A 16,126-nucleotide genomic window follows, 5' to 3' on the forward strand; every position below is an offset into this window, starting at 1 on the left:
GAAAAATGTGATTAAAACTTTTTCTCTTATGATTTAGATTAAGATTAGTGTAATATATACAATATAAACTGCATAAACAATGATAGTTGAAAATGCATAAAAATCATGTCACAATGCACATTCACTATCCATGAATCCAAACCAAACTAAGAGCATGATTAATTACTTCCATTTTCTATTCTTTTTTATCAAAAGTCTTGTGACCAAACAGAAAATCTAATGTACATGTTTTCTTTTTTGGAAAATTTTGACATATATTACCACTACACTCCAAATAGTATTAGGTTATGTATAATTAATAATTAAAATAGTTTTGACATTTTTACACCAACTCTTTGTATACAAACTTTTTGCCTACAATCTCTTGTGTCACCACTCTTTAATTGAACATCATTTATCTAATTTGTTGAATATTAATGAGTTAACTTTTTATGTACATTCATCATTCATTTTATAACACATAAGTTTGTATGAAAGAGTTTGTACAAATAGTATTATTTAAATAGTAACTTTGATTTCTTAACGTAGTTATTGTCCATATAATTTACATTTGATCAATTTGACCATCATTATTATAAGTACTATATTATTCAAAAATAATGAAATTACCAAATTAAATGTAATGACAAATCATATTCATCCACTTTTATAACAGTGATAAAGTTGGCTTACAACCGATCTTACAAAATTTCTCTCCAAATCCTACGTGTCAGTTCGTAATTAAATAAGTGAGACCCATAACGAGCAGGTGGAATTCATTTCTGAGTGTAACGTCGGAGTTGTGAGAGAAAATTTATGAGATTGAGTTGTATGTATAGTATTATCCTTATAACAAAATTCAATCAAATTTATATCCTTGCAACAAATTCAACCATTTGAACAATCAATAAAATTCAATCAAATTCATATAAACACCTTACACCTCCAAAGTCTTTCAATTCCCTTCCAAAACGCAATACAAAAAAAAGATAAACAATTCATCCCCAAAAATCATAACCACAATAAATAATTAAATATGAAAAATTACAAAAAATAAAACACAACCCAAAAACAAGAAAACCTTAATATATAAACACAACCAAAGGGTACTACAAGATAAAGTAGTCAATATTAAGCGATCAATTTTCCTCGTAAAAATGAGTTTTAGCTAGCCCGAGTTTCGATTTCTTTTACTACTAGTAATTACGTATTGATTATTTGCCTTAGCTTAATATTTTTCAATTTTAGTAGTTTACTGCTATTCCTTTTTGGTACCTTTACTAATCTTGACTAATTCTCTGTTGTAGAAGGCGGTGAAGTGAAACTGTTTAGGAGAGGGCAACAACTTGCTTCTAGAACGCTTCATATTTGCTTTTGGGAAAAATTCACAGAATTAATTAATTTCCCCTATATCTTCTCATGCAGAGATTTGAAATCATTTATAGTTAATTTTTTGTTTTAAAACCATTATATTAATGGAGTTTTTTTTTTTTTTTTTTTTTTTCAAATACGAAGAACTTTTAACAATAACCACCATTGAGGACCGAGCGATAACTAAAGCTCTTAGATATATTTCTATTTAAATAAACAACAATCTGCATAGTGAGGCCACCAATGGGATATGATATAATATGAATTAATTATAATGAAAAAAAAAAAATCTATTTCAATTATACTAATATTACATAAATGGCGGTAGATTCTATTTCCAATAACACTAGCAAATTTCACAGCTTTCCAGCTGTCTCCCAAGAAATGTGTAAATTAATTTCTCCCAGTATCTAAGTGATTAGAGTGATTTAGATGTCTAATGTTATAAATTTAATATGCTTAGGAAACTTGAAACAATTTTGTAAGACAATTAATGAAGTATATGGTGATATTTAGAAATATGCGATTATAAACTTTTTCCTGATGATTTATGATTAAGATTAGGTGTAATATATACAATATAAAAATGCATAAACAACTGATAGTTGAAAATGCATAAAAATCATGTCACAATGTACATTCACGATATACACGTCCTATCCATGAATCAAATCCAAACTGAGAGCTTAATTAATTATCATATAATTATAAAAATTACAGTAATACTGTACATATATTTATGAACTGATTCAAATGTCTTGATAAAGATTAAAAAATTTATTATTCAAGAAAATAGATTTGACAATATACGAATACAAAGAGTTTATAAAAATATTGAGAGTTATTATGAGTTTTGCTAGTTAATTTGGCAGTACACATAATCTCCCATATTCGCTACTTGAAATCAACATGATGTAATGTGATCAGCATATGCATTCCAATCTACCTCTATGTGCTTATTCTTCACAAAGGATAGGATTGTAACAACACAAATAGGTAGAACTTACTCTTAAAAACCGCTTGTAAGAGGAGGAAGCCCATGTGGGTTTTTATCTCACATGCCAAGCCATACTTTAGCAATCAGGATTGTTACAATCCTGAATCCACACCATATTTGGTGACCGACGTCCACAGCGGATCTTCACGCATAGACCATCATAATAAGCCGAATTTAAATCAAGATTCAGAAGGTACTTTGCTGTGTCCTCCCCAATATGTAAATTCCTCACCGTTCCTGTGCTTCCGCCATCCGTAGTACAACGAACACGCTTTTACTTTTGCAAACTCCAATGTTGCTCTCGTTTACTTCATATCAGCATTTCATTAATTTTTTAAGCTGCTGGTCTTTCAGATACTCCTTCTAGCCTCACCCTAGCTTCGTATCTCTGAACAACACGAGCATAGTCGCTGCTGTATCGAAACCATTCCATTGGTCTCGTTTGCCATCGTAATCCAGTTCAAAATTCTTACTGTTTTCATTGGCTGCAATGTTCATGTTTGTGAATTTGGCTCCTTTTTCTCTCGGCCTCTCCAAGCACCACTTAGTAGTCTGTGTAATTGCGCCACAATTTTCGCAAGCCCCTTTCCTGTATTTAGGAGTATTGGAGGTAAAATTGAACCTGCTTCTAATGACACAGCAGCAGCCAAGGGAACAAGAGTGCCCAGTCAAAATAGAGAAGATTACAACTGATATTTCGAAACAAGAATGCCCAGTCAAAACAGAGAAGATTATAACTGATATTTCTGGCCAACAACTTTGTTACGTTTGTGTTGATGCGTGATTTTGATACCAACCAAACGCACGTGTGAAATACTAAGCGGGCCCAAAAGACACATGTGAATGTGAGAGTAAGAGTAAATGTAACAAAGAATAGTGTTTAAAGTGGTTCGGATGCTAAAGAAGCAAATCCTACGTCCACTTATTTTGTATTAATGATAGTGGTCAGGTCATGTTCAGTGGACTGATTTACAAATGATTATACAAGAGAGAGAATGTTATTTTTTCTTTAGAGAGATTAGTTAATCCCTTAAATGAGAGAGGAGCTCTTAATTTATAGTGGGATGAATTAAGGTTATTATTACTAAATCTGTGAGTTGGTGGGATTATCCATGCAAATCCTTCTTTATGTCTCATTGCCCATCTTCTAGAGCGATTTACGTGATTTGGTGCAATGATTGGACACGTGGAATCACTCTAGCTCCTGGCTGGTCTGACGCCCACCCACTGCCCTGACAGGAGTATGTCGCCCTTATCATTGTGTGACGTGGCTTCCTCTGATTAGCTGCGGACATACCTAAGCTCTAACTTGTTATGCTGAATAGGCCTTACGTCAGCCCTACTCTTTCAGGCATAACAGTTTGTGATAGTGTTTTTGATTTTTGAATAGCTTATGTGTAGGAGAAAGTTATGGAGAGTTTGTGTATAAATATTATACACTGTACACACTGAAAAATATCTGAAAAACTCTTATCCATCTATCTCTCATCCAGTTAACCTTTTACATGGTATCAGAGCCCAAAACGACTCACGTCTAAACCAATCCTCTTCAAGATGTCTGCCTCCCCAAATTCCTCTACTTCTAATGTTGCCGAAACCAACCTTCCCACCTTCAACCCATCTTCCTCCATCAACCCCACAAACTCACACATCTTAATTACCCCACGTGGAAAGCCACCATGTTACCTTACCTCAAAGGCCAGAGAGTCTACGGATACATCGATGGCACCGTTCAACAACCTACAAAAACCATCACTGCCTCTGATGGCTCTACCACCCCCAACGCCTCATATGATATTTGGGAAACCCAGGATAACCTTATTCTTAGCTGCATAAATTCTTCTCTTTCTAATGAAGTACTTGCCCAGGTTGCTCACTGCAGCTCCTCCGATGCAGTTTGGAAGGCCCTCAGCTTTGCTTTTGCATCCCAGTCCCGTGCTAAAGTGGTACATGTTCGCACTCAACTCTCTACCCTCCGAAAAGGTAATCAATACAATTGATTACTTCATGACTATCAAACATCTCACGGACTAATTGGCCATTACTAGTCAAGCTCTGACGTGTGCGGAAATTATTCCATATTTGCTTGCTGGGCTCGGTCCCGAATATGACTCTCTTGTTTCCATGGTTTCTCACCGAGATAATTCTCTCACATTGGAAGAACTTTATTCAATGCTCCTGGCATGTGAAGCTCGCATCGAGCATAATAATCAAATGCTATCCTTGCCCATGGCTTCGGCCAATATTGCCACCCGACAGCAAAACTTTACAAGAGGACGAGGTCGTGGCACCTTCTCAGCTCCTCGAGGCAGGAGGCGTAATCCATCCTATGGCAATCGTGGAGGTGGCCGCGGCAACACTAGTATGTGGTGTCAACTGTGTGAGAAACCTAGCCATACGGCTTCCCGCTATTGGAAGCGCTTTGATCCAAATTTCCAAACCCCCCAACCTCACCCAACTCCTCAAGCACACCTTGCCTCCAACCAATCTCAACAGCACTTGACTGAACAAGAATGGCATCCTGACACTGGTGTGACGCACCATCTGACCAACAACATGAGTAATCTAAATATCTGAAATGATGATTTTGCTGGCACTGATCAAATTCAAATTGGTGATGGTACAGGTTTGAAAATAACTCATATTGGAACTGCATCTTTATCTAACTCATCCTCTCTTTTATTCTTGACACCTCTCTTTTATTCTTGACAAAATTCTTGTTGTACCCCAAATTACCAAAAATCTACTCTCTGTTCCAGAATTTGTTCAAGATAATAATGTTTATTTTGAGTTTCACAGTTCTTTTTTTCTGCTTAAGGATTACTCGAGGAACTTCCTACATAAAGGCTCTATGTCTGATGGCCTTTATTGCTTCTCTCCATCTCTTCAACGCTTTTTTCCATCTGCCTTTGTTGGTGCTGGGATCTCGGTTACAGCATGGCATCGTCGTCTTTGTCATGCCTCTTATGGTACTATTCGACATGTGCTTGGCAATAATAATTTACCTGTTGGTTCCAATAAGAGACAAAATATTTGTCCTGAGTGTGCAATGGCTAAAAGCCACAATTTACCTTTTTCTACTTCCCTTTATTCTGTTTCAAGACCCCTTGAATTAATTTATTCCGATGTCTGGGGGCCCAACTCGGTTGTTTCTAGTTATGGATCTCATTATTATGTTTGTTTTTTGAATGCCTTTACTAAATTCCTTTGGATATTTCCTTTGAAACTGAAATCTGATGTTGAAACTATTTTCATTCAATTTCAAAAATATGTTAAAAGGCATTTTGATTTCCAAATTAAGGCCATTCAAACTGATTGGGGGGGTGAATATCGACGTTTAAATACTTATTTCAAAACCTGTGGAATTCACCATCATTTAGCGTGCCCTTACACACATGAACAAATAGGTTCTGTTGAACGTCTGTATCGTCAAATTGTTGAAATGGGCTTAGCTTTGCTAGCTCACTCAAATTTGCCCAAACCTTATTGGGAAGACGCCTTTTTAACTGCCACTTATATTATTAATCGTCTTCCTTCCAAAGCACTAAACAACAAATCCCTTTTTGAAATGGCTTATAATAAAAAACCCAACTATTTGTTTTTGCATGTTTTTGGATGTGCTTGTTGGCTTAACTTGCGTGCTTATAACAAACAAAAAATTGATTTTTGATCTAAAACTTGCATTTTTCTTAGTTATAGTCTATCACACCAGGGCTACAAATGTCTTGATTTGGCCACAGGAAAAATATATGTCTCACGCCATGTCATTTTTTACGAGTCTTTGTTTCCATACCAAAAAGAGTCCTCTACATCTAATCCTCCTGCACCAGAAATTTTTTCCTTACCACCCTTCTTGTGTCCCCCGAGTCCTCTGACTTACCATGCAGGTCCACACATATGTCCCAATGGTCAGCTGCCTCTTGACAACGTCAATCTACAAAATCAAGTGCCTTCGGATATTCAGTCTACTTTGTTCTCCTCGGGTGTTGCTCACGTACCAGCAAGGGATCTCACTCACACTTCAGAAGATGTTGTTGGACCATCTCACCAACCAAATCCTCCTCATTCACGTGATATTCCAATGCCACGTCGCATGCTTACCCGATCACAAACACAATCTCTCAAGCCAAAAGCTCCTTATGTTGAACCTACTTGTTTTTCTGAGGCCTCAAAACATCAAAACTGGTGTGACGCCATGGACACCGAGTTTAATGCCCTCGTAAAAAATGGCACTTGGGATCTTGTCCCATCTACGCAAAGTAATAATCTTGTTGGAAATAAGTGGGTGTTCCGAATTAAAAGACATGCAAATGGCAGTGTTGAGCGCTTTAAAGCGCGACTGGTTGCGAAAGGTTATTATCAGCAATCCGGTGTGGACTTCACAGAAACCTTTAGCCCTGTGGTTAAGCCAGGGACTATAAAGTTGTTATTATCTTTAGCTATTACATGGCAATGAAGCATTCAACAGATTGATATCCAGAATGCATTTCTCCATGGCCAGTTGCAAGAAGAAGTTTATATGCAACAACCTCAAGGGTATGTTCACCCTGATTTTCCTAATCATGTATGCCGCTTAAAAAAGAGCTTATACGGTCTTAAACAGGCTCCCCGAGCTTGGTTTTCCAGACTGACCGAAACACTGCAGCAAATGGGATTCGTTGGTTCAAAGGCAGATACCTCTCTATTCACACTTCATACCAATGACTTCTCTATTTTTATCCTCATATACATTGATGATATAGTCATCACTGGGCCCTCTTCAGATGCGATTGCCAGATTTATTCAGCAACTTGGAGATATTTTTCTCGTCAAAGATTTAGGCAATCTATGCTATTTTCTTGGTGTAGAGGCTTTGTTTGATGGTCCTGATCTTTTTTGACACAACGAAAATATGTGGCCGACCTGCTACAACGGGTTAACATGCATGAAGAAAAGCCATGTTCCACTCCTATGAGTACCACTTGCAGTTTATCTAAGTTTGAAGGTCATGATTTTTCTGACCCTCAACTTTATCGAAGCACGGTTGGCACCTTACATTACTTGGGTTTCACTCGTCCAAATATTGCTTTCGCAGTCCACCGTGTTAGCAAATTCATGCATCAACCCAAAGACACTCATTGGCAAGCCGTCAAGAGAATCGTTCGGTATCTAAAATCTATGGTGGGCTATGGACTTCGTTTACAAAGTACTTCAGATCATTCTCTTCAAGGGTATAGTGATGCCAACTGGGCTGGCGACAAAGATGACCGATGTAGTATTGGGGCCTACTGCATTTTTCATGGATCCAATCTTATCAGTTGGAGCTACAAACAACAACAAACTGTTGCTCGTAGCAGCACTGAATCAAAATATAAATCTCTCTCCAACACAGCGGCAGAGCTACATTGGCTTCAATCCATACTTCATGATCTACGGCTTCCCTTAGAGACCAGTCCCATATTATGGTGCGATAATATTGGAGCTATGTATTTGTCCTCTAATCCAGTCTTCCATGCCAGAACCAAACATATTGAAATAGACTTTCACTATGTTCGGGATCAAGTCTTAGCTAAAAAATTTCAGGTCTCATTTCTATCCACAAAAAATCAGCTTGCAGATTTATTAACTAAACCACTGTCATCCATTTGTTTTCATCTCCTGCGAACCAACCTTCATGTTCAAGATCTGCCCATTCGGTTGAGGGGGCGTATTGGAGGTAAAACTGAACTTGCTTCTAACGACACAGCAGCAGGCAAGGGAACAAGAGTGCCCAGTCAAAACAGAGAAGATTGCAACTGATATTTCGGAACAAGAATGCCCAGTCAAAACAGAGAAGATTACAACTGATATTTCTGGCCAACAACATTGCTACGTTTGTGATAGTGTTTTTTATTTTTGAATAGCTTATGTATAGGAGAAAGTTATGGAGAGTTTGTGTATAAATATTATACACTGTACACACTGAAAAAAATCTGAAAAACTCTTATCCATCTATCTCTCATCCAGTTAACTTTTTACAAGGAGCTTGATATATTTTTACACCTCTCTGATTTATCACAGGTTTGGTGTAGTTTGGTTTCTGTTTCTTTTGATGATTTAAGGAGGGTGATGACGATCCCTCTCTCTCAGCCTTAAGATACCAAGGGGCAGTGGACAAATAATTTGGAATGTGGGGATTAACTGAATCCATCTCGGCTTGACAGAAATTTTGAATCGATTGATGGAATGAAAAAAATATGATTTTCCACTATTTATATTCAAACATACCTAATACTATTAGTAAAGGGTTACCTAAAAGGACAAGGAAATTAATAGCAGGAAACTACCAAAAATACTCATAACGATTAAACACATAGTTTTGATTTCCTTGTCCTGAAAGGTCCCTTTACTACGAGTAATTACGTCTTCATTATTTATCTTAGCTTAATATTTTTCAATTTTGGTAGTTTACTGCTACCCATTTCCTTGTCCTTTTTGGTATTAGGTATGTTTGAATATCAATAGTTGAAAATCAATCTTTCTTTTTTTTTTTTTTTTAATTCCATCAATTGATTCAAAATTTCTGTCAACCCCAGATGGATTCAGTTAATCCCCACATTCCAAATTATTTAACGCTGATGGATCATCATCGTCACCCACCTTGAATCACCAAAAGAAACAGCAACCAAAATACACTCGATCTAAATCATTGTATCACAAAGGTGTAAAAAAATATCAAGCTCGCAAGTAAGGAAGGGCGCTTGTGAAAAATGTGGTGCAATTACACATACTACTAAGTTGTGCTTTAAGAGGCCGAGAGAAAAAGAAGCAAAATCACAAACATGAAATTGCACTGATGAACACATGAGCATTTTGAGCTTGATTACAATGTCAACGAGACCTCAGCGATCTACACTCGTGTTGTTCAGCTATACAAAGCTAGGGATGAGGCTAGAGGGAGTACCCTAAAGCCAGCAGCTTCAAAATTAGATGCGATAAACTGTTGAAGAATGGAAAGGAGGATGATGAAGATGCTGATCTGAAGGTCAATGAGAGCAAGCATATGAAGCATGTTCGTTGTACTACTAATGGGGAAGTATAGGAAGTCAGGATGGTGAGGAATTTCCGTATTCGGAAGGATACAGTGAAGTACCTAAGTACTGATCTTGATGTAGATTCGGTTTATCATGATCCGAAGAAGAGTCGGTCTATGCATGAAGATCCGCTGCCTAAGTGATCTATGGAGGAGATAAAATAATGAATGAAGGGGCAAGCATTGGGTTGAAGAAACTCAATTGATTGGGAAGCTTCTGAAAAAGGTTCTGATATGCACATCCAAGCTGTCCATCTCTATCTGAATTCCTGCATAAGAAATCTTATGTGAGGATCATACAGTCTATATGGAGAAATATGGCATGCTAACCGTAAATGAAGAAGAGGCTAGTTTTCTTTGTTACTTTGTATGAGTTGTTCAGTTTCCTTTCTTATATTTAATCGATGTAGGAGAATTCAGTTATTTGCTTATGTTATTTATCGGTAAACTTATAATTTAAAGCGAGGTCCCGCCAAACTTATTTTTACAAAACAATCAGGAATATTACTTCGTTGCGGCATTGAGAAAGCAGTGAAGATTACATTTGTCGATCAATTATCGTTTTTAAGTATATTTTTTAAAAAACTCAAACAATTAACGATCTAAACATTGTATTTAAAGGTCTTGCTTTATTTTACCCTCACACTAAGATATGAATTATTGTTAACGAACGATACACACCATTTGACTCCAAGGGATAAACCTAGCTAGTTTTGGTTCAAGTAGAGCTCAAATAAAAATAAGAGTATGTTAAAAATCATGCAAAGGGGTATATTTTATATCAGTTGTCTAAGAAAGTGGCAGATGTTTAAATTATCAAACAAGATTCAATATGTAATAGCATTTCAAACATCAGAATTGTTATAACTGCAAGTTTCAGTATGATAGCAATTAAAACATAAACTACTGCAATATAATGCATAAATTCTTTGATGTATACACAAACAAGAGCCATGATGGTTACAGAAGCAAATTGTAAACACTATCAGGGGAATTCCACTTTTCACCACCCACCCCAGCTGGAGATTTGACACTCCAAAATACTACATGGAAGTTAGTGCCCTCTCTACCAAAGATAGAAACTATTTGTCATACCATAACTACTATGATGTTAGGTTCTTTACAGCATTTGTAAAATAAACCTCTCCAATAATGTTCCCCACTGACATGGGATTAGGCAATTAGTGATCAAATTCGATTTTTACATCTATACAAAATGAAGGTCATAACTAATAGAGCATCTACAATCAAACAGTTTACATCGAAAAGAAAAGCTAATCAAACACTAGCATCACTTCGTAACACCATGATATATAAGATTAGGATAAAATTCAAAGAAAAAATAATTACAATGCATAGAGCTCTACTTCACCAAAAGCCCATATTAAGTCAAGCAAATCAAAAAATTGTACAGCAATACCTTCAAATGACAATATTTGTGCAAAAACACAAACCCTTATCGCTCAACTCCAAAAACCCCTTCTCTTGTGATCTCAAACTCACAAGATGAATCAGGCAAATGAGGCGCAAAAACAACACAAAGCCGCCTTCTTGCCCTCCTACACACAAAATCTCCCACCACCATTCACTGTCCCATTCTTCCACTAACAAAACTCTTCATTCCTCAACAAAAACAACCTCGAATTCACACAATTAGCCAAGTTAATCCCAAGCAGGACAAACCCGCTTCCTGAAGAATACAAAAAACCCAAATTCCCAATCCTCAACCCATATCCTTCATGGGCTCAATCAAATCAACCACCTGATGGTCACCAAAACCGCCAAACCAAACCCCACCGCCATCGCCTTTAACTCCCTGATATCTTGAAAAACAAAGACGACCTTTTTAAGATCACCTGGGGTGTTCTCAAAGTCGGATCGAAACAAAGCGCAATAGAATCAATACAATGAGCTGATGGAGTCGAGACTTTGAATTTTTAATAAAAGATTCTATCTTGGGCATTTCATCGAGTAGTTGGTCCACAGAATGTACACTCTGAACAAATATGTGATCACAGGGGTTATGATCATATTAGTCGAAGGGCCGAATTGGAATTGCGAAAAGTGGCGCTGGTTGGCGGAGCCGGCGAAGGGGGAAAGGGAATTCTGTGTGGAGGTAGAAGGACGAGGCGGAGAGACCGCCGTGGGAGGTAGGGAGTTGAGCGTAGAGGGAGAGTTGGAGGCAGAATTGGGTCTGCCGGAGGCGCTCTCGGCCACCAGCTCAGTAATGGAGTTGCAGGGAATGCCGCCGCCGACGCAGCGGTCGAGGATCGGGCAGCCAAGGGTGCAATTTGGGTGGTTAATGGGCGGTGGAACAAGTTTTGCGGCCTCATAGATTGCGAAAATTGGCGGCAATAGATATGAGTTTAAAAGTTTAATCCTGCTTATTGAGTTTATTAGATAAAGATTTCAAATGCAACAAATCAAATATAAGATAGTACATAAGTCGTAGTGATATACACTTAACTTTATAATTGATTGATTTTGCAATAATATTTGCAACAATGTTGAAAGATTTAACATAGGTTTACTTCTAATAAATTTTTAATATCAAACGTTATAATAGTTTATGTGAGATTTTTTTTTTTTTTTTTTTAAATAAACACTCTCTCTTAATAATATTACTTATAATATAAGGTAAAAAATAAAAATAATTAGAATTCTTCCTCGATTACTAATAGAGATAGTCATTGGAGCTCTTACCGGTCGATAATTCTAGAGTCTTGGGAGGATTAGTTGAAATATGCATAAATTTAATCTGAATACTTCCGATCATAAAAATAATAATAATAATAATCTTACATATAATAGATTAGTTTATTAAGTGATTATGTTTGTCCAAATTTAAGACATTTTTATTTGTTTAGAGATGGAACATTTTTCTCTACCTAATCATGTGACACTTTTATAATGTTTGATACTATCACCCCCAAAAGTTCATGATGTAATGTTAGTTTCTTTACAGTTAATTTAGGGTTGGGGTTAGTTCAGAAGCTTGCATAACAAAATCAACTTATTCCTCTAACACTATTTGGAGTCATTTTAGGTATTCACATTAGGGGTGTTTAAAAAAATGCAATAACCGAACCGAACCGCTAACCAAACCGGTAATTGAACCGAAAAACTGGTTAACCGAAAAAACGGTTCGGTTACGGTTAAAAAAATTCAAAAAATCGAATTTTCGGTTCGGTTATCGGTTCGGAAAAAATTAGAAACTATTAACCGAAAACCGGTTTTCTAAACCAGTTTTTCAAATATATATATTATATTAAATAAATAAATAATAACCTAAACTAAAATAAATCCGTAATTCACTCAATCTAAAATTTCAACCCAAAATTTTTTTCTTAGTTCCCAATGTATTGTCTATATTTACAATTTAATTTAGGATAAAATAAAATAAAAAAGTTTTATCAAAAAAAAAAAGGGAAAACCGATTCGGTTTAGAAAAGCGATTAACCGGTTCGGTTAACCGCTTTTGAACACCCCTAATTCACATAACAAGACCCACTTATCCCTTCAACACTACCACTAGCCGATCCAACTAAGTGTTAGTCTGACTTATGTAAAGTTAGTTTAGTGTCACGCACTTAACTTCTTTGCTAAGTTTGTGCGGCCTTAACTCGTCGGAAATGAGTTAAGAAGCCTAACGCTCACAGGCTCAAAGTATATAAACGAGAGAGAAATATAGAGAAAATCTAAACTCTGTATTTGATGGAATTCAAGTTATGAAATTTAAATGGCGGAGTTGCCTATTTATAGGCTCAAGCACCTCAAATTAAATGTGACTAAGCTACATGGGTGTCGAGCATTGGTGCAGCCTTGGAAACGAAGCTCGTGGGTGGCAAGCATTGGAACAACCTTGGAAACGAAGGTGCTTAGTCGCCGAACCTAGCTGCTGAGTCGTTAACTTAGCCCCTAAGTTAACTTAGCTCTTAAGTTTGCTTCACCCTGAAGTATACTTAGTCCGTAAGTAACGTGCAGCATGCTTGGGCAAGCAGGCTGGTCGTGACATTCTCCCGCACCTAATGCTGCGACGCCCTCATCGCATTATCTTTATAGCGTAGGACTGAATCTTGGAATTGCCACAATGAGTCTTCGGTCTCCCAACTGGCTTCAGTATCAGGAAGTCCCTTCCATTTGATGAAGTATTCTCGTAGTTTGGCACACCACATTGGCGAACGACTCTGTCGGCAAGTATTTCTTCAACTTCTTTATCAAATGATGTTACAACGGCCGTTGGTGCTCGTGTAGAGACTCCTCGGGATGGCTCCTCCGGGTCTTCATGGAATGGCTTCAACAAGCTTACATGAAAGACTGGGTGTATCTTCAGTTTCGGAGGGAGTTGGAGTCGATACGAAACTTTGCCGATGCGTTGTATCACTTGAAAGGGCCCTTCGTATTTGCGCACGAGGCCTTTGTGCACTTTCCTCAATGTCTTGAACTGTTGGGGCAGAAGCTTTACAAGAACAAGATCACCCTCTTAGAACTCAACATGCCTTCTTTTCTTGTCGGCCCACTTCTTCATTCTCTTCGCTGCCTTGTGTAGGGCTGCACGAGCAAGTTCAGTTTGTTCGTGCCAAGACTTGGCTAACCTGAAGGCTGCAGGGCTCTTCCCATCATAGCGTGTGGCTAGGAAAAGAGGTGTGTTCGGTTGTCGTCCCATGATGATCTCAAAAGGACTTTTGTTGGTTGCCTCGCTCCGCTGCAAGTTAAATGAGAATTGGGTTGTGTCAAGGAGCTTTGCCCAATCCCGTTGGCTAGCGCTCACATAGTGCCGCAAATATAGCTCTAACAGTGCATTGACGCGCTTGGTCTGACCATCAATCTGGGGATGAAAGCTTGTCGAGAAGTCTAGGTTTGATCCTAGCATCTTGAATAACTCTGTCCAAAATCTCCCGGTAAACCGAGGATCTCAATCACTGACTATGCTTGTCGGAATACCCCATAACTTGATGATGTTGCGAAAGAAAAGCTTAGCTGTTTCCTCTGCTGTGCAATCGGTGGATGTAGGGATGAAATTGGCATACTTGCTAAATCTGTCCACAACAACGATGATGCTCCCGGACCCCTCGGACTTTGGTAAACATGTGATAAAGTCCATTGAGACACTTTCCCATGGTCTCTCGGGCACGGGCAATGGTTGTAGCAAGCCTGCCGGTTGTTGTTATACTACCTTGTCTTGCTAGCAAACAAGGCACGTTCGCACATACCCCTCAATGCTATCCTACATCCCAGGCCAATAATAGGTAGATTTTAAGAGAGCAAGGGTGCGTCTCATACCTGGATGGCCTGCCCACAAGGAGTCATGACACTCTTTGATCAGTTCTTTCCTCAAATTGTCCCATCTCGGGATGTAGATGCGGTTGCCTTTGGTGTAAAGTAAGCCGTCAGTCAGCCAAAACCTCCGGGTTTTCCCTTCTTCTACCAAGGTAATGATATTTTGAGCCAATGGCTTATGCTGGAGTACCTGCTTGATTCGGTCAGCCAATGCGCTTGTGACTTGACTGATGCTCGCCAACTCGGCCTTGCAACTTAGTGCATCTGCCACTACATTGGTCTTGCCGGCTTGTACTCCAGGACATAATCAAACTCAGCAAGAAAGTCCTGCCATCGTGCCTACTTCGGACTCAACTTCTTTTAGGTCTGAAAGTAGCTTGTCACGACGTTGTCTGTCAAAGTAACAAACTTGGACCCAAGCAAGTAGTGTCGCCATACTCTAAGACAATGGATGATGGTTGTCATCTCCTTTTCTTGCACAGTGTAACGCCGCTCAGTCTCATTGAGCTTTCGACTCTCGTAAGCAATCGGATGCCCATTCTGCATGAGTACTCCCTCGATGGCAAAGTCGGATGCGTTCGTGTGCATTTCATATGGCTGAGTATGGTCTGGCAAGGCAAGCACAGGTTCTTTACTGATTGCAGCTTTCAACTCCTCAAAGGCGGCTTGACACTCATTAGACCAGTCCCACGGCTTGCTCTTCTTGAGTAAGTCTGTCAACCGGGCTGCCTTTGCTGAGTAGCCTTTGATAAACCATCGATAGTAGTTTACTAATCCAAGCAAGGATCGTAACTTCGGCACTTTGGTGGGTGTTTCCCACTCCTGAATGGCCTGCACTTTGTTATCCTCCATCATAAGCTACCCATCCCTGATCTTGTGACCCAAGAACATTACCTCCGGCTTGGCGAAAGAGCATTTCTCTTTCTTGATATACAGCTTGTTGTCCCGCAAGACTTGGAACACTTCCCTGAGGTGCTGCATATGCTCCTCCCAGGTTTTGTTATACACTACTATGTCGTCTAGATAGACGACCACGAACCGGTCGAGGTACGGATGGAATATCTTATTCATCAAAGTGCAAAATGTGTCTGGTGCATTTGTTAGACCAAATGGCATAACCAAAAATTCATAAGACCCATACCTTGTAACACAAGTGGTCTTTGGCTCGTCGTCTTTGGCTATGCGCACTTGATAGTAACCTGACCGCAGATCCAGTTTGGTGAAGTAGCGGGCATGCCCCAGCTGATCGAAAAGATCGGCAATCAAAGGAATAGGATAGTTATTTTTAACAGATACCTTGTTCAGTGCTCGGTAGTCTATGCACATGTGCAAGGAACCATCCTTCTTCCTTTGGAACAGAACTGGTACGCCATAGGGAGCTTTGGAGGGCTTGATGAACGCTGCATCTAGTAGTTCTCGTAACTGCCTCCTTAGTTCTGCAAGCTCCG

At 38.5% G+C, this 16,126-nt stretch overlaps 2 pseudogenes; both read right to left on the minus strand.

The window, feature by feature from the left end:
• Positions 1-2,423: 2,423 nt before the first annotated feature.
• LOC116129728 lies at positions 2,424-8,516 on the minus strand (annotated as a pseudogene).
• A 1,135-nt stretch (positions 8,517-9,651) lies between these two features.
• On the minus strand, positions 9,652-14,271 carry LOC116129738 (annotated as a pseudogene).
• Between the last annotated feature and the right edge of the window lie 1,855 nt (positions 14,272-16,126).

Source organism: Pistacia vera, unplaced genomic scaffold (assembly GCF_008641045.1).
Source record: "Pistacia vera cultivar Batoury unplaced genomic scaffold, PisVer_v2 Contig106, whole genome shotgun sequence".
NCBI lineage: Eukaryota > Viridiplantae > Streptophyta > Magnoliopsida > Sapindales > Anacardiaceae > Pistacia > Pistacia vera.